The sequence below is a fragment of the Dendropsophus ebraccatus genome, chromosome 15 (assembly GCF_027789765.1).
Source record: "Dendropsophus ebraccatus isolate aDenEbr1 chromosome 15, aDenEbr1.pat, whole genome shotgun sequence".
NCBI classification, from domain to species: Eukaryota; Metazoa; Chordata; class Amphibia; order Anura; family Hylidae; genus Dendropsophus; species Dendropsophus ebraccatus.
In genome coordinates, this window is record NC_091468.1 from 49,005,544 (window position 1) to 49,029,211 (window position 23,668).

Sequence of the window (23,668 nt, forward strand, 5' to 3'; positions counted from 1 at the left end):
TCTTTCTATGGAAAGAAATAGAAGTCACTGTAAATCGCTGGGTAGCCTCAACCTAAAAGGTTAATATAAAATAAAGGTAGAAGAGATGTGCTTCTGCAAACCTTGATCCTTCAGTCCTCGATGAAATGGATTTGGCCGGTGAAGGTTTGTCTTCCATGATCCTTGGTTTTATGGAAAGCTTCATGTCACACCAGGACATTGCCCCCTGCCCATAAAGCATTCTCCTCACTAATATACTGTATAACAGCAGTAACGTACTTGTCCCCACATGGGAAGAAGCAAAAACGTCCATTGTCAGACATTATAAATGCCTGGAAGTCAATGGAGAAGAGAGAAAACTTGACATGAAAAGACCCGCGTTACTTTGTCTCACGTTCACCAGACTTCAGACAGATGTCGAATTATTATGTTAATCTGGAACAAGCTGCAAGTCTGTAGCAGTAAGTTTATTTGGAAGGAAATCTCCGTGCCTCCGGGTTACAGGAACCTCCATGGGAATTCCATCACAATTTTTCATGTTTAATTTCCTCTTTTATTGTTTTAGTGCTTTTAGCTGTAATTCCTACCAAGCTGTCATCTGTTGATAATAAGTGGGCGGTAGAGTTTCTATCCGGCGCTCAACCTTCTTTTCATTTGGAGAAATCATAAATGATCATTATGTTGTCAAGTCCGTATAGAAGATCAGTAACTCGGCGTGTTATATGAGCTATATGGCTGCAATGAATGACGCATGTAGAAGAGTGGTATGTTTTCACAGTCACAATGGCACATTAATTGGGGAGGGGGTATATCACACATTGGCTGGCTGTACAGACATTTCTATCACTATTAGATTAAAACAAATCTGCCGAGGGGGGCGGAGCCAGCAGCCGATGGAGGCAGACGTGTAGCTCTGAGCTCCTGCTCCACACAGTTCATTAAGAAGGCCCACACCGCTCCTACACCCGTTTTTTCCCCTGTTCTATGGGGACCAGGACCAGGAGATCCTCCTCAACAGCCCCAGCCACCCCCGGACCGGGGACCGCCACCCTCGAGCGGTATTTCCTCAGACCGGGAGCGGCGACACCCGGCCTGCCCGTACCGGACCTGCTGCGGCCGCGGAGAACACACCGGACTGCCACCCGATCGGCTAGCCAGCCTCCCGAGACGACCACTAACCGGCTGACGACTTCCTCCGGTCCCGTCCGGCCTGCGGCAGACGCGCGCCAGCCGGCAGTCAGCTCCTTCCTGCTCCCGCCGGCGCCATCTTGCCTCGTGACGCAGGTACAGTGGGACCCCTGCCAGCTTCACTCGCGCTCCCTCCTCACTACCGGGAGCACGGCGGCAGTGAGTACATCTCCCGGCTCATCTGTCTGCTCCCCCTCTCTGAGCCCTGAAGCGGTGCTCTCTCCCACAGCAAAGGAACGAGGCACAGTGCCGTCACTCACCCTCACAGGCCTAATAAAGGGGTCACCCCTCCCATCCCGCCGCAGCTTGGTCCTGCCTTACTGTGGGGACTCTCACCCCGCCATGTCGGGCAATAATAAAGCACAGAAGGGGGACAAATCGCGACTAAAAACGCAACCCCCGCTCCCCCACGCTTCGGGGACCGTCACCCCTCCTGGCAAGGGCCCTGGACCCTCAGGCAGAGACACTCCACGTTCTGGCATATGGCCGCTCCAAGCGGACTCTGACACGGACTCTCTCTCCCTAGGGGATTGCTCACAGGCTGTGGTTCAACAACTAATGGCTCAGCTACCCTCCAAGAATGACTTTCACTCACTCCTATCTGAAGTAAAATCTGCCTGTCGTGAGGAGATCTCAGCAGTACGCAAAGACATCCAGGCTGTGGGGGCTAGGGTGGATGCATTGGAGACTGAGCATGATGCTACAAGAGGCTATATTGCGCAGCTACACACTACAGTTGCCTCTCAATCAGCTAGCCTTAATGAGATGCAAAGGCATGTGGAGGATTTGGACAATAGGGGGCGCCGAAATAACATCAGGATTAGGGGCCTCCCTGAGGCCACTCAGGATGAGGACTTGCCTGCCACTCTTGAAGCTATATTTAACACTATCCTGGGGGAGCCATCTTCTCACAAAATAAAGCTGGATAGAGCTCACAGGGCCCTGCGGCCGAAGTCTTCCTCAGGGGTTCCCAGAGATGTCATTTGTTGTGTCCATGATTTCACTTTGAAGGATCGTATCATGGCCAAAGCACGAACGCTACGCAACTTCGACTTTGATGGAGCACCGGTCCAGCTGTATCCAGATTTGTCCTGGATCACCCTCCAGAAGAGACGCTTTCTTCGCCCACTCCTGACAATTCTAAGGGACAATGATATCCTTTACCGTTGGAACTTTCCTTTTGCCTTAGTGGCTCGCAAGAATGGTCGCACAGCTACCTTACAGGACATATCTGACCTACCTAGCTTCTGTGACACTCTGGGCATCCGGGAACCCCAGATCGCCAGCTGGACTCTGGCCCCACCACCGTCACCCCTCCCTTCGGTTTGGCAACCGGCGAGTCATAAACGCCGGCGGCAGAAATCCAGGGACTCGGCTACTGACCGGCAGTCCCCCCCTGGGACTCCTTCTTGAGATGTCTCGCATTGCTTTTTGAAATGTTTGATTGACACCTTACTTATCTCCTGATAACTATTGGGCCTTTCTTCTTCTTTGCTCATTCTACAATACTGTGTGGACATACCACTCTGATCTTTCCTTATGCACTTCCCGTACTTTCTACTACCTTTTCTTCTGTCCGCTCTTCTCCTCCCCCTCTGGGGTCTTGCCTGCTCTAACCTTGGATGTATTTCCTTAGTGTATAGTAGGCCACTACTAACCCCTTTTCCTTACCGTATTGGTATGGTTTCTTTGCTAAGTGCTTTTTCCAAGATGTTTATATGTTTTCATTGCATTTTTGTCCGTTTGTCTTGTCTGTGTCGTACCCCCCACTCCCTTCCCCCTCTTTTCCTAGTTTGGTTACCCTCCCCGGTTAGCTGGGCATGGATGGCGCGTACCTGCTACTTTATCCTGAATGGAGGAGTTCCTTCTACCTATATCCCTTTCCGGAGGGCTGGTGAGTCTCTACATTGGCGATTTCCTTTTCTTTATCCCCCAACATGATTACCTGTATTTCATTGAATGTTAAGGGTTTAAACTCTAATGTCAAAAGGAGACTAGCGCTCAAGGAGCTCAAAGACCTCCGGGCTGACGTGGCTTTCCTACAGGAGACCCACTTTGATTCCAATGCTAACTTTAGATTTGCCCGACACACCTACCCTTTGGTCTGTTCGGCTTCCTCGGGAAGTAAAAAATCTGGAGTGGCCATACTGTTCTCTCAGCACTGCCCAGTGCAAGTAGTCTCAACATATCCGGACCCAGGAGGGAGATATATTATAGTGGAGGGTGTCCTCCAGGGCAAGCCAATCCTATTCTGCAACATCTATGCCCCAAACAGGGCGCAGATTTCATTCCTTCGCAAAGTACTAAAACGTGTTGCCTCCTACCCCCCTTCCCCTAGGGTGATAGGGGGTGATTTTAACCTTACGTTTTCAGGCACCTTAGATAGATATTCCCTGACTAACAGGCCCCCCCCTGTGGAACAACTTAGGCTCTCTACCCAGTTCCGTAAACTGATTCGTTCCCATCAGTTATACGACCTCTGGCGTATGGACCACCCTGGGGAGCGAACTTTCTCCTTTTATTCTCACCCCCATCAGTTACACACGAGGATAGATTACTTTTTTGGCAACATTCCCACAGTTCGACTTCTGAGAGAGACCACGATTGGACCAATGTCTTGGTCTGACCATGGCCCTGTAGTTGTGACTCTGGCCTCCCTACTCTCCCCAACACGGCAGTGTCACTGGAGGCTTAACGACTCTCTGCTTAAAAGCCAGGACACTAAAGACTCCATCCAGTCGTGTATAACCTCGTACTTTGCAGAAAACGAAGGTACCGTTAACTCCCTCTCAGTGCTATGGGAAGCCCACAAAGCGGTAATCCGCGGACATTGCATAGCCCTGAGCTCTAGGCGGAAGAGGGATGCCATGGCTAGCATTCTAGAAACTAAACAGACGATTACCTCTCTTGAGACGACATTGACCACCCACCCCTCCACGGGGACATTGCGCAAGCTGATAGCGGCCAGAGCACGCCTTAAAGACTTGCAGATGCACAAGGTTGAACGTTTGTTATTATACACTAAGCAGAGATTTTATGAAAAGGGTAACAAGGCACATACCTTGTTGGCAAGACTACTCAATGACCGCTCGGCTGCGCAGTCTCCCCAAGCACTTAGGGACCCTCAGGGCACATTGCAAACACACCCCAGGGACGTTGCCTCCGTCTTCGTGAACTACTTCTCTAAACTCTACTCTCTCCCTTCCTCTCTTCCCTCAGACCCCTCTGCTCGCAGCCAACACCTCAGGTCCTTTTTGGAAGATTGTAATCTGCCTACCCTTCCCCAGGCGGCATTAGAGGAACTGAATTCCCCCTTTACTCTAGAGGAATTGCAAGAAGTTCTGAAATCTTTGCCGTCTGGGAAAGCACCGGGCCCTGATGGCTTCACGTACCTCTATTACAAAACCTTCTCTACGGAACTCCTTCCTAAACTCCTACCCCTCTATAACTCCTTCCTACAGGGTCGCAACCCTCCCTCTTCTCTTCTTCACTCATATATTACCCTTATCCCGAAACCCGGTAAGGACCCACTTGATTGTTCCAGTTATAGGCCGATAGCCCTTTTGAATTCCGACCTCAAACTATATACTAAATTGCTGGCTAATCGCCTTGGGTTCTGGCTCCCCTCCCTGATCGATAAGGACCAGGTAGGCTTCGTCCCTTGTCGCCAAGGGGCTGATAACACCCGACGAGCGATTGATATTATAGATATAGTAAACAAGCAGGCGGAGAGGGCCCTGATGCTCAGCTTGGATGCAGAAAAAGCGTTTGATCGCTTAAGCTGGCCGTTTCTTTTCGAAACTTTAAAAGTCTATGGGTTCTCGGGACCCTTTCTGTCTGCCATTCATGGCCTTTACTCCTCCCCTACTGCATCTATTAAACTTCCACATCAGATTTCCACCACCTTCCACCTTCGGAATGGCACTCGCCAGGGCTGTCCCTTGTCGCCCTTGCTATTCGTTCTCTGTATAGAGCCCCTGGCAGCGGCGATTAGAAACAATTCAGACATCCGAGGGGTCCATGTGAAGGACAAAGAATTCAAAATTATGCTATTTGCAGACGATATTCTCCTCTCCCTTACTAACCCTCTTCTTTCCCTGCCTGTGCTTCATGATCTCCTCACCTTTTTTGGCACTTTGTCTGGCTATAAAATCAATACCACAAAGACGGAGGCACTACCCCTTAATTTACCCACTGGTCTGCTCTCCCAATTGAAGTCGGCATACCCATATAGATGGAGCGATTCTTCCATTAAGTACTTGGGAGTCCGACTCACTCCAACTTATGGTTCCCTTTATGCTGCTAATTATCCGCAATTGTTCAAAGATCTCAAGGCCCTACTGAACAAGTGGAATATTCAACATATCTCCCTCCTGGGTCGCATAGCCTCCGTGAAAATGACGGTATTACCAAAACTCCTTTACTTTTTCGAGACCTTACCGATTAAAATCCCAATGCGAGAATTGAAAACGTTGCAATCGGCAATCTTTCATTTTATCTGGGCACATAAACGCCACCGCATACCTAACTCTGTACTGATGAACAACAAGACCCAAGGCGGGCTGTCGGTCCCCAATATCCAACTTTATTACTGGGCCACCCATCTCCGCCATGTATTTGGCTGGGCTTCGCTCCAAACTTATAAAAGATGGGCGATGATAGAAAAGCTTTGGTTAACGCCTATCCACCCGAACTCATACTTATGGGCCCCTCCCCCTTCTACTTCTCCTTCTCTCCCCCTGCTTGGCCCGATACAATTCACTAAACATATATGGTCTGTTTGTGCCACTAAATTCAACCTTTCTTCTCGCCATTCTCCTTTAACCTCATTTCTCTTCACTTCGTCCTTGGAGGTGGGCTTGGATCCGGCGGTGGCCCGACTGTGGTCTAGTAGGGGTCTATTCCAATTTGCGGATATAGTAGATCCGGTGACTCGGGAGCTGCTCCCCTTTGCCAAGCTGAGTGAAAAACACTCACTCCCCAATTCTGAATATCTTACCTATTTGAGCATCCGACATTTTATGCAGACGGCATTCGGGGCTCTGGCGGTTTCCAAGCCTACTCCCTTCGAAATGTTAGCCAGGATGGGCTCCTCCACACGAGGCCTTATCTCAGCCATCTATTCTATCCTGAACTCGCCGGTGGGAGACTCGCCAGCTCGCCATAAATATATGGATCACTGGGAGGGGGCTCTGGCCCGGTCTATTACGCCGGAGCTGTGGCAGATCATATGGAGCAGGGCAGCGACCTCCTCTATCTGTACTAACTATAAAGAAACGCACTATAAATTCATGATGCGTTGGTACCACACCCCCGAATTACTGCATAAATTTAATGCCAGCATCTCTCAGCTATGTTGGAGGTGCAACAGAGCTACGGGCTCCCTGCTTCATATCTTCTGGGACTGTTTAGGCATTAAAACATTCTGGAGCCAGGTGGCGGCACTGATATACTCAGTCCTTGGGATTCATGTGGCTCTAGACCCCCTGACATACCTGTTTAATGTTACCCCTAAGGCTCTGGGGAAAAGGCCTACTAAGCTTTTGCTCCATATCCTGACGGCAGCTAAATCCCTGATCCCCCGTTCCTGGAAGCAGACCTCTCCCCCCTCTCTGGACGAGTTGCTCGCCAGAATTAAAGATATCAGAGCACTGGAAAAACTGACGGCCTCGTTGAATAATACAATGCCTTTGTTTGACTCTGTTTGGGCCTCCTGGGATACCTACTGTACGGGTGTCGACTCAGTGTAATGACCTTCGCCACCCTTAGTATACCAGCGTTCCCCCTCTCCCCCCTGACCTACCCCCTCCTTCCCTTTTTGTTCTTCCCCTTGTCATGTATTGTCTCTGTCTGTTCATCTGATTTATTAGGTTCGTTCCAGTTGTCTTACTATTGCTGTGACTTCATAGATTGGCTCCTGTAAGTCTCATAACCTGTTATGGAGCACTGTTCAGTTAGTTTTGGCTTTGTTTTTTGGTGTATTTGCGGTAGGAATGATGACACCCTGCATTTGACCTGTTAATGCTTATCTTGTTTGTTACCCCTGGCAATTGTAACAAAAAAAAATAACAAAAATCTTCAATAAATATACAATTTAAAAAAAAAAAAAAACAAATCTGCCACCGATACTTTCTCTGCAATGATTTTTACCCAGGGCTTGTCTACCCTGCCCAGGTCTAGTAGCAGTCTGTGTGTTGAAATGTACTGAGGCTGCTATTCATGGGCCTGTACTGCTCCAAGGACATAGAGGCATATCAAAAGTTTAGATCAGTTGTGTTCTGGATTTTTAGACCCCACTGATCACTACAAATAGCAGGGAGAAGAGCCGGGCTAAGTGCTTCTCTCCCCATTTTTATCCTTGTGATAGGAATTGGGTTCTAGAGAAATTCTGTGGAGCCCAAACACTGCAATGAGATATAATGAGAGATATGCTTAGCCTAGAGCTTCTCCCTGCTTGTTTTAAAGCCCCTATTGCACGGGGCGGTGTGTAGAGCAAGCAAGCACCAACCTGTCAGGTCAGTGCTCTCTTGCTCCTCGCTCCTGTGGCCGCTGACAGCACTTTTACGTGTGCTGACAGCGAGCAAGGAGCGTATAAGAGCTCTTTAAGGGGGGGTGGGGTGTCATGGGAAGCTGTGGGGGGGGCTGCCCGGGCAATCCTCAGATCATCTGGGCAGGGGGTCTGCTGCCTATTACATGGAGCGATGGAAGCAGATCATTGCCAGGCTGATCGTTAGCATTTCAGCCTGTAGAAAGACTACAATTAGCCATCATTATGCATGTTGGCTGATAGTTGTCTTCTATTACATGAAGTGGTTAACGGCCGCAACGGACCACGGATGATAATTGCTTAGTGTAATAGGGCCTTTTCTATTGGGGAAGGGGGGGGGGGGTAGGTTGAGAGCTCTGGCTGCAACTCATCTCTCATAAAATGGTGATTTTACATCATGCCCGACCCTTATTACCACTGACATCATCATCGGGAGAGCCAAATATACCTTATACTAATAGCCAAAACCGCAGTGATAGGTGGGTATGGCTGACAACAGTATAAGGTGTATAGGGATCTTAAAACAGAATATCAACAAGAGATCCCTAAAACATGAACAGGTCCTAAGTAGAACATGCAGAGCAAATGCATTATTAAAAGTGACCTCGGCTATATCTGTATATTAGTTACAATATCAGTCCTAGAAAACCACTTTAAAATCTGATAATTAGATCTTTCCCTGGAGTTGTACTTCCCGTAGTTTTTAGAGCGCCTGTCTAAAAGAAAATGAAAGCTCAGTCTATTGCCTCCAGCACATTGGAAACGTCTTAAGTATTATGACTATTGGAGAAAGCCAAAAGCCATTCTTTAGATATTCTCAAACGCATTCGCACTTTCATCAGAATCATCTGCAACCAAAATACTAGACATTCAGCCGAAGAAGAGCATCTCCTAACTTATTTCACATCCTTAAAGAGGTTGACCAGGCAAAGCTAACTTGCCCCCTACCCTGTGGTTATCCTGCTGTACTCGGCTCTCTCTGGCAGTTCCATTCATTCTCTATAGAGCCACTGGAGAGAGCAGAGTACAGCACTCAGCTCTTTCTGGCGGCTCTATAGAAATAAATAGGGTCGCGGGTCATGTGCTGTAGTCATAACAAAGAACCTGGGGACTGATACAGAGATCGTCGGGGGGTACGAAGGTCAGACCACTTGCAATCTCCTTCTTGTCCCCTATCCTGTGGAAAGGGGACAAGTTAGTTTTGCCCGAACAACCTCTTTAATAATCCTTAATGTGTTGACTAGCTTACACAGCTTACTTCTAGGAAGAAAGGATGTGCAGAGTAGCTCTATGACATAACCTTTACATGGTAGCTTTCCCTTAAAGGAAAACTGACAGTGCAGAAATGCACCTTCCAGTTTCCTACTAAGTGAACCTCCTGTACCTATGGCTTGTCTTTGTGATTCGGTGTCTTTGGAAAAAAAACTTTGAAATCGTAAGTTCGGGCTGACGGTGTCACAGTGGTGATACCGTCTGCTCCCACTCTGCTCTCTGGTCTTCAGGCCTCTTCCTCCTCTGAGAGTGATTGTCAACTGTCTCATGTTAAAATCCAGTGCAGTTGAGGATAAACCAGCTCCTATTGACCTCAACAGTAACCTGGTGCCACAAAATGAACGATTCAAAGCTTCTGGGCCTTTTCATCATATATGTGCCTGAGCTGTAGCTCTGCTGAACTGCTGACTGAGTTTTGGCTGATTGATGGCCTATCCTGTTAGTAGCTCATTAGTCACTGATCGGCAGGGTTCTGACGTCCGGCACTTCGGCATCTTCTGGTTAGTGACCGCATTACACAGAGAATGGGTCCGGAAGCAGCTGGCTCTGTTCGCTGTGTAGTGGCTGAACCTGATTACTGCAGCTGCTGCCCATTTGAACCAGCACTGAGTGGCAGTTACAGGTTGCCACCAAACTGAAAACTTATGGCCGCATTACACTGCCCAACTCTGAGGATCGCTGCTATATAACTCTGAGCAGATCGCTGCTATATAAGTCGTTTGTCTTACAACATGTTGAAAGACCGATAATCGTTCCGTGGAATAGGGCCTTGAGCCAAGTGCTTTTGACCTTATTCGTTGTATAGTGCTGGCACTGAACAACCCAAAGCCCCGTTACGGCCGATAATCGTCCCGTGGAATAGGAGGCAACGATCAGCCGACATCGTTCATGTAGGCTGATCGTTTAACTCGTTTGTCTTTCAACATGTTAAAAGATAAACGACTTATATAGCAGTGATCTGGTGCCGCCGCCCCGTGTAATAGGAGCGGCGGCAGCAGACCGCCGATATATCCTATGGGCTGGCCAGACGATCAGCGATCACCCGGGCAGCCCCCCAGCAGCTTCCCGCAGCCCTCCCCGGACTCGCTTGCTCGCTGCAGCCGTATCTAATAGCGGCAGCAGCGAGCGGGGAACTCTGCTCCTCAGAGTCAGGCTGTGTAATACGGCCTTTACTGATCAGTGACCGGTCCTGCGATAGCTCCGCCATCTCTTTTGCCCAAAAAACCCCTTTAAAGTACCAAACAGTATAAATTGATTACCAATTAACCCTTTCTATGAGCATGATGTTAGGTTCTGTCCACAATTACGACATCCGGCTGTATACAAAAAATGACAAAGACCACAGACAAGAAAGGGAGTTTTGTACTCCATTTTTGACTCTCTGACGCTCCTCGACTCTTTTTTTACCATCCTTTTTAACCGACCTTGTGAGAACATTGTACCTTAGCGGAGTTCTGAGCCAGTCTTGTATAGACCTCAGCTTGTTTCACTCACCCCAGTAGTTTAAATGTCATTTATTTTTGGCTCTTTGTCATCATTTTGCTGCGCGACAAAGTGGCTCAGCCAATAATTTCATAAATGTGCCGTGCTTTTCACTCAATCCTTACTGCGCAAAAGGCATTTTCATTCGAAGCCTGTTTTGCTAACATTGTTTATTTAATGAGCACATCTTTCATTTTCTTGTTTTACTTTTGTTATGGTTTTATTACTTTTTATGCATACCTCCGAGCCTCATACTGTAAAACGTTCCTCCATTTACAATGTGAAAAGCCAAATACGGAATGATGTTTTCACTTCAATAAACTGTGAATATCTCCTTGAAATGTCGTGTTCTCAAACATCACATCCAATTTGCTTCTCTGTAAATAAATTAAGTAGAACGGGAGCCTGGGATGGATGTTCCTCTGCAAATTTGGGCAGATATATTTTAGCCCGAGCACTTGCTGTTTGAATTTTTTTTATTTATTTTTTTGCAGAAGAGGCGGAGTTTGCAGGTTTAATGTCACGTTATTGTTATTACAGGAAGATTTTATTGGCTCAAGAATGTTAGTGGGAGTTGTAGTTTGTTGGCTAGCCTTAATTTACGAGAACACAAATGTTTGATATACAAAGCAAACAACGCTCACGGATCTCGGAGTAATTGCTGTGTAAATATGCCACCTCCTGCATTTTTTTGGGTTGCCTTTTCTTTCCGTGTAGTATGGAGTTTGTCTGTAGTAAAAAAGATTATCCGATCCATCAAAAACTTGCAATTGTTCTCGAATGTTCTTGAATCAGCTTGCCCAATTATTGTTCTATAGTTCAGGGTTGGGGAACCTTCAGCCCTCCACCTGTCGCAAAACTACAAGTCCCATCATGCCTGGACAGCCAAAGCTTTAGCTTTGGCTATCCTGGCATGATTACAATTGTAACTTTTGGAACAGCTGAAGGGCCTGAAGGTTCCCCGTCGCTCCTATTGGTCCCTTTACACAGAGCGATAATTTGCGCAATCGAACAATTAACGATTTCAAAGTAACGATGTGTTTTTTATAACGATCAGTGTTTAGATGGACTGATATATCGTTTGAAAAATTTGTTATTCTGATCGTTTTAAGGTCGCTTTAAGTGTCACTGTCGTTTAATTTTTTTTTGCAGAAATCAATAGTACAGGTGATTTCTAAGAAACTTTGTAATTGGGTTTATTAGCCGAAAAAAGCATTTTTATCATGAAAAAGATGTTTGAAGCTCTCCCCCCTGTCCTCATGGTTCTCTTATGGAGAGGGGAGGGGTTGAGGGAGATGAGCCACCAAAACAGGACAATAAAGAGTTAGTTTACAGCTACATGACCGGACTATGTGCTCTAAAGTCAGCACTGACCTCTGAATACCGCTTTCACACAGGTCCAGCTGTGTAATCCTTTGTTCTCTGCTCTCTGCTGGTGACTAATCTCCCTCCTCCCTCCTAACCCCTCCCCTCTCCATAAAACAGACAGGGCCCAACTAATATAAATGAGTCAAGATTTCCTGATAATGAGCAGTGAATGAGAGATAATGGCATATTTGCCTAATAAACCCAATTACAAATTTTCTTAAAATCACCTGTACTGTTGATTTCTGAAAAAAAAAAAAAATATATATATATATATATATATATATATGACAGTGACACTTTAAGCCTATCTCACACATAGGGGGAATCGTTGAAAGACTGTTTAGAAAAAGCAAACTGCCCAACAACGATTTTAGAACATATTGAAAGTTCACGATGAATGATTTATCGGCCGTCACTTGATCGTACGCAGTGTTTACACAAGCGATTATCGCTCAAATGTGATAGTTATTGTGAAAATTTGAACGATAATCGCTCCGTGTTAAGGACCATTGTATGATATAAAAGTGTTCACACAATGACAATCTAAACAATTATAATCTATCTTCTGAGGCCTCCACTAATCTCCATACTGAAGGGGCTACCGCACAGCCAGGAAATGAATGGGATAAGCTTTTATATTACACACAGTTCCCATATGGATGAGTTTGGCAATGAAGGAGATGCACTGTTGCAGGATCCTATGTTCAGCTTTAAACATTATCCGACATATTGAAATAATCTGCATTTTAAAAAAAATTAAAGTAAATATGTTGTATTTTATTGTGCTGATTTGAAGTTTTATAGATTGTATTATATTTCAAAGCTGTATTTACAGTTCTGTTTGTTTCATAGTTTAAAGTGGTTACCTGGTTTCTTAGCGTACACCTTCAATAACTGACAGCCGAACAATCCTTCAGCTGTCGCTTATCTTTCCCATCCGCCACCTGTCCTCCCCATACACAGGAAATTCAAATGACCCTGTATTCTTAATGGGGAGAGAAGGGTTAGAGGGGTTATCCAGCGCTTCAAAAACATGGCTACTTTTCTCCCTTTCTTGTCTCCAGATTGGCGGGGGTTTCAAACTCAGTTCCATTGAAGTAAATGGAGCTTAATTACAAACCACATTTGAAATGGAGACGAGAGAGGGAATAGTGGCCATGTTTTTTGTAGCGCTGGATAACCCCTTTAAGCCACAGCCAGACAGCTCTGGCTGTGGTTTATCTTTTTGAGAACAAAGGGGTCGGTCAGTGATTTTCCATCCACCAAGATTATCTGCTGGTGGTCAGTTGGGAGAGCTCCATATACCCTTTACCAGCTACCCAACCTGTTACGAGCAGCAAGTACGTTCGACCCCTATAAAGTATAAGGTGTATGGGGTCCTTAAGGATAGGCCGTAGGCCCAGTGTACTGTTAGTTTAAGTGAGACAGGACTTCTAAAGCTTGCAATGTTGTTACTAATAGTACACATTGAAGAAGTAAACATTGAAGAGGCTACAGTGCTCGCACAAGTTCCACATTCTCCTCAATTACTTGATCGACAAACCCCAGCTGAGCCGATATTGATGGTCTATCCGAAGGATTTAGTCATGAATTTTTTAAGTCCAGATGATCCCCTTTAAGTCTCCTATTATCTGTTTCGAGCTATGGACTTACAGTGTCCCTCTCCTTTTTAATTAGATTATTTATTAATGTGAATTTTGTTGTTCTAAGCTAGATAACGCTCCGATTATTTCTTCAGACTGTGGTACACAAAATACTAATGGCTTTAAGAGCCAGGTAGACCGCTGTCAAGCCAGATTACTTACTTTGAGAATTAGCTAAAATTGAAAAACAGAAAACTACCTGGAAAGTTAGATTCCCATTATGTCCACTGGATTCTGGAATATGCTCAAACGCAGAAAAAAATTATCCTCAGTACTGTAAGTGCTAGATTTCTGGACATAGGACATTGATCTGGGGATCTGGTATAGGAAATGGGGCAATTGGCTTTAGCTTTCTTGTGGATTAACACAGTAGAGTCATAGGTGGCAGCTGATGGACTCTTTGTTTGCAGCCTTACCGAAAACTGACATGACTGACAGAGCAGACAATGTAAAGTGCGGCTCCGGACGCACTTTACATTGTCGGCTATGGTTATTTGAATGTGCCCGCATTTCGAATAAAAAGAAATGAAGTCAATCCGGCTGGTACAGCAGTACTGGCTGGGATGAAGTTCACTGACATTGGCCGTTCTGTGACATGGCCGGCCGGAGCCGTACTTTACATTGTCTGCACTGTCAGTTTTGTGCGGACGATATTCAATGAATAGCGGACGCTCAAAATTGACATGTCAGTTTTGTGTGCGGCCCGCATTCCATAGACTTCAATGCGATTGGCCGCTTCATTAAATTACGGCCGCTGTTGCAAACCTGCCATTGTTTAATGAAAACTTACATTGCATGAATGTGGCCTTTTCCTGCATTTATGCAAAAAAATAATAGTCTTTTCTCAACACAGCCTGAGATCACCGTAGATATTAGTGACTTCCGGCAGCCCACCCTCTATTGCCATGTACTAAGGGGATGACTGTGTTATCTATACCATACAGACCTTCCAACAATAGCCACCATTGCATGTGTACATTTCCAGCCTCTTTATAGTTGGGCTTTTACAAATCACATCCGATTACTGGTCCATATGCAGAATTGTGTCGGCTTTTCAGCATCGGGTGGAAAAAATTACGATGACAGCTGTGGAAATTGTGAAATGACTGCAATCTTATTCTAATGTATTCAGCATCAATAACTTCTGCTATTCAGCACCTTAATGAAGTGAGGTCAATTACTGTTACTGTGTTATATTGTGCAAATGTTATTCACTTAGCCCTCGGAGAAGAGGTAGACCCCGGCTCCTCCGGGCAGGATCCTTTGTATCTCCATTGTTTGCTCTGGCAGACTCACTGGTACGGCCAGGAGCCCTCTCTATGGCTTCTATCCTGGTCCTGCCAATGAATAAGCAGTCCATCACTGTAATATCTGTGCCGGTGTCAGCTTTATCATGTCTTCTTATGCATTATGTTTCTGTCTTGTAGGAATCATGGATTTTTTACAATGAGTGATCTGCAATATTAGTGTCCTGCATCTTCAGTGTAAGTGGATTTATTTTATTCCTTTTTTTTTTAAGTGTAACGTAATATGAAATTGTGAAATTTTTTATTTCTCCGTTATACACTTATCCAATGTCCCCATTCTTAAAGGGGTTTTCTAGGCAAAATGTGTTGATGATCTATCCTCAATATCAGATCAGTGCAGTGCTGATCAGTGGTTTACTTGGGCAGCCACAATGAAACAAAGGAAGAAGCAGACAGCTCCATACTTCGGGTAGTGGCCAAGCTGGGTTACTACAGCTCAGTTCCCATTGATGTAAATGAGAGTTGAGTTGCAGTAACCAAGGACAGCCTCTTAATACTTACATTTTTTTTGCTTGTTCTTAGGATGCATACCTGTTTATGTTTGTGTCTATTGGCATAAGTAATGATACTTGTAGCAAGGTAGAATAGCACTAGAATTATACATGAGGCTAGAATGATGTGAAATGGTTATCAATATAAACCCCATAAATCCCTATAGCCAATAATTTGATGTTTTTTTTTTTGTAATATTTGTGGTTACTGATATGACCCTTAAAGGGGTACTCCAGTGAAAATGTTTCTTTCAAAACAACTGGTGCCAGAAAGTTCTTTCTTGTTTTAAAAAATCTCCAGTCTTCCAGTACTTATCCGCTGCTGTATATCCTGCAGAAAGTGGTGTATTCTTTCCAGTCTGGAGAGCAGTAGAGGTTTTCTATAGGGATTTTTTTTTTACTGCTCTGGACACTTCCTGTCTCGGACAGGGGTGGCAGCAGAGAGCACTGTGTCAGTTTGGCAAGAATATGCCACTTACTGCAGGACATACAGCAGCTGAAAAGTACTGGAAGACTGGAGATTTTCTTAACTAAAGTAAATTACAAATCTCTGGCACTTTCTGGCACCAGCTGATTTGAAAGAATTTTTTTTTTTTTGCTGGACTACTCCTTTAAACTCATTCTCAAATCGTTTACCATAGAGTGCATGACTTAGAGGTACTAGTATGCCTGATCCTGCAGGTCATGCAATATATTTTTTTCTTTAAGGTAACATTCTTGCCTTCCATTAGGTAAGGTAAAATTCTTGCCTTAACTTCTGCTCATGTGAAGTAAGTCAGCCAGCGGGTATAGCTCTAATGTAACATCTACTATCTACTACTGTATACTGCTGGCGTCTACTTTTAGACTTGACATTCCGCTGTTAATGACACATATAGCACATGTATATGTTTTGGTCCTGTAGACAAGTTTATCCGGTTTAACAAAGCTTTGACTGTGAAATAATTGCACAACAAGAGATTTTCACCGACCTTTTAGCACAATCGTTACAATTATCACTGCAGAAAATGTCAGATCTTGATTTTCAAGTTTCGCAAAAAAAAATAAAAAATCACTGTAATTTTTTTTTTCTTAGCGTTTATATTTTGATAGCAAACTTTTTGTTGCTTTAGGTTATGTTCAGACGTAGTATAGGACTGGCCGTTCCGTGACCCAGCTGATCTCAGCAAAGATCATCTCGGATGGTACTGCAGTACCAGCCGAATGATCTTTAGCGCCGCTAAGCATCTGTGCGCCCCCATCAGCACTCCCCACAGCAGACAATGGAGCGTGCGGCCGGAGCCGCACACTCAATTGTGTGAACTGACAGGGTTTTCTGCGGCCGCTATTCACTGAATAGCGGCCGCAGAAAACTGACATGTCAGTTTTCTATGGCGCCACTAGGGATCCCGGCCGGAGTGTATACTATGTGTATACACTCCGCCCGGGATTCCGCCAGCCTGTAGCACTATGTAAGTACCGCAGAAATCACAGGCATTGTAACAATGGCCGTGATTTGTGCAACACTTACGTAGTGTGAACATAGCCTTATAATGCACGATGACATGCTACAAGCAGGTGACAATATAAAAGAAAGTGTAATAACATAGACTGGTGATAACCAATATGGCTGCCATTACAGGTCCCATATGGGCGTTCACCTAACTTTACCAGGTTCAGTATTTGATATATAAGCTGGTAGGGTCAATGGTGGTAAGTGTCAATATAGATTAGGGCCAGGGTCCATTAGCACTAGGAAAATTTTAGGACCCGCTTAATTTTTTTGTGCTTTTTTGTAATGGAACCTTCCAAGACGGTTTCTCGTGTATAGACAGCTACAGGACTAATGGAGGATTTTATGTTCTGAAAAAATATTTCTGCAACAAACACTTTATTTTCTTTCTTTGTTTTCCTCCCATTACTGATGATTTGCAGATTTGCATGTGGCCGCATCACATCTTGATTTATGGCTGTTATGAAACTTAGTATTTGCAAATGGAACCAAGCCAACCTAGCTGGATGTCCGCTCTTCCCAAATGGTGATTTCAAAAGAATATTCTTGCTTACTGCTGCAAAAGGATTATTGATGGTGCATTAATGTATAGTGTTGAAGAGGTTATTCACTGATTAAAAAATAAATAAATAAATAAAAAATAAAATATATATATATATATATATATATCATAATAAATCATAATAATCATAATAAATCATACTCACCTCCCCCTGCATGTGACAAATGCCCACATGGGAACTGCCTGACGCAGTAAGCCAGACACTGACAGTGGTGATGAGCAAAGGCTTGAGCCATACAAATGGCAGCTTTAGGGTATAGAGGGAGGTGAGTAATTATATATTATATATATATATATTCCCCTGGACGATATATTCTGATATATTCTCTATTATTTATTAATTTTGTTTTATCCGTGAATGAGCCCTATAATAAGTCCCCCATGCATAAGTGTTATTATTGGCCTATGGTTAAATGCCACGAGAATCAGCCAAAGGTGAGAACCACCATTACAGCTTCCACAACATTTGTCTTAACTAGGTTGCTTCAGGTGTCATGGAAGGCTTGCGATTAACCCCAAATTAGAACATTCTATAACATTGGCGATATCTACCATTGTTATGTCTACGGACAGCCCATGGCTATGTTTACATCAAATTGAAAAGAACCCTTTCCCCTGTACATTAAAGGAGCACTGTTCCCTCTAAAGGCGTGATGGAAAATCACTGCCCGACCATGTTGTTCTGAAAGAAATAAGCCGCAGCCACAGCTTTCTGGCTGCTGTTTACCCCTCCCCATAGAAAACAAAGAGACACTCAACTGTCAATTGTCTGTTATAAAAAGTCTTTTATACGGCACTTCTGTGTCTAGGGTTGTGCTCGCAGTAAGAAAAAATTCCTGCAGTATTATAGAAGTTCATTCTCGGCACTCACCATCATGCTTCATAAATTTTTATTGTAGAAAAAAGTCCATCAGAAAAATATACAACGGCAACAGGACGTTTCGGCAGTCGAGGAAGGCTTGACGCCGAAACGTCCTGTTGCCGTTGTATATTTTTCTGATGGACTTTTTTCTACAATAAAAATTTATGAAGCATGATGGTGAGTGCCGAGAATGAACTTTTACAATTGTCTCTTATGTCATATGCATTTTTCTTAAACCCATGAGTAGAGACTCCCTGAGGTTTCCGAAACCCATCGGTTTTATGCTGTGATATATAATAAAGATGACATATTTTTATGGACCTGGAGGAATTTCACTGTTATTTATGCGTATATATATATATATATATATATATATATATATATATATATATATATATATATGTGTGTGTAATTTCTATTTCATATCAATACATGATATGCAACACTATTGCCCTTTTAGTTTCTGGTCCAGTTTATGAGCATTAATTGATGGTTTATGTTAGAATTAGTAGTGAATCCTCACAATCTTTACGCCGCTGGTTACATGCAAACAATTGTCGGCAGATGTCAAAGAAGAGCAAACAATTCAGATTATTCCTGTAATCTTAGTGTAATAAAATGTAATCCACGCTAAGACGTATGTGATTATGTCTCTACATGTGCAGTCAGTAATAGTCGGTGACGTGACACTCAGATCAGCAGCCTCAATGTAAACATTTAAAGGGCTTTATTATGAAGATTTTTTTTTAATTATTTGTTTATTATATTTTGAATTATTTGTTACTTTTTAAAGTATTTTTTAACTAGTTATACATGTTACATCTATCTCTGGATAGATTTGCTATTTAAATCTATTGAATAATGACAATGCCATTGGTGGACGCCCGGCTTTGTAAGATGCGGATAAAACTCTTGACACCTCTGATAAAACCTAGAAAGACTTGGCAGGAAATGCCCTTTAAATCGAGTCCCTGTTGTGGCAGATAGTCAGCAGGAGCCCTTTCTCTATAAGAGGGCCTTTGTCACATGGATTTATTCTGTGCCGCATAATACATTACACTGATCCCTGCCTGTAACCTACCGAGCCCCCCAGGAGTATATAGCAGATACCTATGTACAGGGGATTAGAACCCGCGAAGATCAGAAACGGGACTCAGTAGGTTTACTTGTTAAGAGCCAAATAGGCAGATGAAGGAATAGTGTTCCTTTTATCAAGTACACTGACTTATGCGGGAGGACAGATAACCTTGCTGCAAGGAATATTTTAATGCCATTATCACAGATAGAAGTTAGATGAAAGGTATGAAAGATGACAAGTATGGGAAAAAAAATGCTTGTGGGACTGTGCATGGAGTCATTCCCCGTAAGGAGAGGCTTTTTATGCTCTCATTAGGCAGAGTATACAAGATAAGATGATTTGCTGTTACTTTGTAACGCTTTAGCTTTTTAACCATTTAGGGTGGAGCGGTAAACACGTCCATAGCAATGGGGAGTAAAGTCAATATGGGCTTGGAGCCAACCCTTCTTTTACAGTCATAAAGTTTGGGTGTATATATACCATGTCATGTGTGTACATACAATAAACTTTATACTATATATTGAACAAGCAGCCAATCTGCAATGTTTGTATGTTGTAACTCTGTAAGGGTATGTCCACTTATAGTTTCTTTATGCTGCAGTGATTGGTTAATTTTACTAATACTAATAATAATAATAGTCTTCATTAAAATTAGTATTCCATTTTGTGTATGATCATATGAATTAGTTTGATTGAGGGGTGTCTCCATGGTAACAGACTACAAACAAGCCCAGTGTGTAGTCTGATCCTATGATTGTGAAAGTTGGGTATGTCCACAAATTGTTGATTTTAGCCACACATCCACTGGGAAATCTGCAGTATAATTTGCACATGTTACATATGATTCTACATTGAAGCTCTATATATATAAAATAAAAGGGTATTATTATTATTATTATTTTTTACAGCTGCATCTAAAAATGTTTTTTATTCATTGCAATAAAATAAATAAACAAATAAACAAAGTAGATACATACCCTCCATAGGACCTATTTATTGCAGGCCCTTCCTCAGGATGAGCTGGTAATTCCTGATTGTTAGGGCATTGACACCTAGCACCCCCACTGCTCAGCTGTCTTTCAGAACCACTGTGCCCTGATGTACACAGTGAATGGAGCAGGAAGTAGACAGCTTTGTATATGAAGTAGTGGGATACTGTAGCTCAGCTCCCATTTACTTCAGTGGGAATTGAGCTGTATTAACCCAACACAGCCACCGTACAGTGTATGGAGCCATTGGCTGTATGCTTCACATAATGCATGAGTTTGGACATGGTTTCCTTAATGATACAACCCCTTTAAAGGAAACTAGCATGGATCCTGCAGTTATGTGCCTATAGCGCATGGGGAGCTAAGGATGAAGGTAGTTTTCTTACCTTGATCTTTGGCGCCTTTTTTGTGAACTTTGTAGTTTATTAGATATGGAATTAGGTGGTTTGGTGCATTGAAGACAGGACTACAACCCTCAGTGCACTGATCTGCCCCGGCCAGACCTTCCTCATGAATATTTATCTTGCACTCTGCAGTGATGAGAATCATATTGACGTCACTGTGGAGCGCATGATGAATATTCATTAGGAAGGTGGGCTAGATGAGGGGTGGTTCAGTGAACCAGTCCCACCCCCACTGCACCAAACTGCCTCACTTACATAAACTAATAAACTGCAGAGTTTATGAGGTTTAAAGTACCAAAATATAATCTTTTTCGCCCCATGTCCTATAGGGACATTTCATCAGGTCAGATGCTTCTAACCTGCTGAGAGTTTCCCCTTAAGGTACTTATTTACCGGCAAAAAATTCCATGACTAAGCCGCACTTACAAAATACTCACCTATCTTTGGACGTCCAGTAGAGAAAGAATGGGGCAGAAGCCAAGCCATGCACTCTACTGATCCATTCACTCAGGGGAACCTTCATCTCATGGTTGGTGGGTTCCCAGGAGTCTGACCTCCTCTGATCATCTAGTTTTAATCTGGGATAACCAATTTGTATACTGTCTCAACTCCCATTGTGGTGACGAGTTAAATCAGGTTGAGCAAAAGCCGTAATCCAAAAGAATACCGTATAAGACGTCTGAGCGTGTAAGACGACCCCCAACTTTTCCAGTTAAAATATAGAGTTTGGGATACACCCGCTGTATAAGACTACCCCTCTTCCAATGCACACCAAATAAAAATTAGTAGAACTACCAGACAGCAGCGAGATCTGAGCGGCAGAGAAGGAGGTACAGTAATACCGGTAGGATACAAGGACGGACAGACAGGTGAAAGAGGTTTGTTTTTTTGGGCAAAGCGCCACGCTACCATATATCTTTTTTCCATATGAAGCCTTTCATACAGTCACAGCTTACAGCGGGGAACCGGACATTTTTTGTGCACCCCCCACCGTATGCGGTGACCACAGATTTTTAAGTTCAGTTCCAAAGTTTTTCAGCACCCGCCCTATAAGACGACTCCCGGCATACAAGACTGTCTTTTGAGAAGATTTTCCTGGGTTAAAAAGTAGTCTTATACATAGGAAAATACAGTACTTTGAGTTCCTTACAGTCCAATACTGTGGACTGTATTGATGGAACTGGAAAGTGGCTGTAAAAAAGGGACAATTTAGCCCCTGCCGTGCTGATATTCAGGATGACACTACCTTCACATTATGATACAGTATTTGTTTCTCGCTCTTACCATTGATGACTTTACAGACGTATTTCATGCCTTCTTGTGACTCGTATGAGAAAATCTAATTTCTCCCTTATGATTCTATATAAGGGGCATGTACTGCTCGGCACAATAAGACCGTTCTGGCTGCCGCAGCTGATATGAGCTTAGGAGGCAATATAAAAGAGATTAGGAATCTGTATCTTTACTTAGAGAGTAGTTGATTAAATTGGCAGAATATCAGGACAAGAACATCAGAACCTTCCCCACAAAGCGACAATTCTTTATGTGTAAGCCTTCTTAAAGCTGTTCTTTTCTTTCTTATAGACATTTGGCTTTTGCTATTGCAAAACTATCAGGGAACAAACATACAGTTTGTAGGATGATACATACAACTCTATCCATAACCTCCTAAAAAATACGAGTAAAGTTGTTATATGGATAGACCATCAAAAAATAAAAAAAATAAACCAGTACCCTAATAACTGCCATCTTTTATGTACCTAGTACTAAGTTTATTTTCTCTTGTCGAGATTGTACCATGGAGCGCAATAGAATAGAGCAGGAAAGGTTACGAGAATATTAGAGGGTCATACTAATAAGTGTTTTATTGCATAATAGAAGAGTCCTCTGACACCCGTCACACAAGGCACTTGGTTATTGGAGACATTGTCGGGACGCCTTCATTACATGAGAATCCGTTTTTGAGGATAAATGGAAACATAATCTATCCCTCTTGATAATACCGCTTTTCCTATTGCAAATCTCCGAGCAGTTTTAGACTAGTGTTTTTAATTTGTATATTCAAAGCCTATTTGCATTCATAGCTCTTTGTGGTAAACATGAAGAGTGTGCAGGAGTGCAGCGTAATTGCTTCTCCTTATCTCCCTGGCACAAACTCCTGGGGATAGGAACGTTTTAGGGGGGATGGAACAAAGTCTACCAAGAGGGAACCAAATGCACTCCATTCATACGCTAAGCTCATATCAAAAGTGATTTTTATAAGGGAACTTTTAGAGGCCGTGCATGGAGCCGGCGCTGGATTAAACCTGCTCTGTGATTTGTTTTTATTAGAGAAATCAGTTACTGAGTAAGTGTTTGTATATGAGTTTTTGCTTTATTGGTTCCTAGTAATTGGAGGAAATGGAACTGTTAGGCATTTATAGAAGTCACTGTACTGTTAATGATTAGACACGTTATAATATTTATCTTCAAGATTTTTTCTGATTTTAAAGGAGTAGTCCATCTAAAACAAAAAAAATCCAGGCTGGGGGTTCAGGAACATAATAAATAAAGAATGTATACTTACCTTTCCCCGTGCCCCTGCAGTGCTTCATCACCGCTCCTGGACCCCCCACTGGCCTTCTGTAGCTACCTGACTTGGCTCAGGAATGCCCGCTAAACATGTCAGTGACTGAAGTGGTATACCACTGCAGTCGCTGACTGGCTGAGCGGGTCTCCACCAGGGAATGATGACACTTGAACCTGAGAGAAACTGGAGCCCAGTGGCAGTCATTGAGGCTGTGACACGGAGTTCCTGGAGCACAGAGACAGGTAAGTATACATTCTTTATTATGGCTGTAGTTCCCCCTCAAGAGCAAACTAATAAATGAATGGCATAGCAGAGTGTGTTAGCTGTAAACACTAAAGGGGTCCTAAATTTCCGTCAAACTATTTTGGAAATATCAAAATGGCTGCTACAGCTCAAAACGCGTTACCATTACTTTTATGTGCTTTATAGACTTAA

General features: G+C 43.6%; 1 protein-coding gene across 4 annotated transcripts in view; it reads left to right on the forward strand.

The window, feature by feature from the left end:
* The window catches only part of PLCB4 (phospholipase C beta 4), a 271,807-nt gene that overhangs the window by 36,498 nt on the left and 211,641 nt on the right, over positions 1 to 23,668 (forward strand). For all 4 annotated transcript variants that reach the window (XM_069955430.1, XM_069955434.1, XM_069955433.1 and 1 more), the window contains exon 2: positions 14,907 to 14,963. The gene's annotated coding sequence lies outside the window, so the exon portion shown is untranslated. The remainder of the gene's footprint in view (positions 1 to 14,906; positions 14,964 to 23,668) is intronic.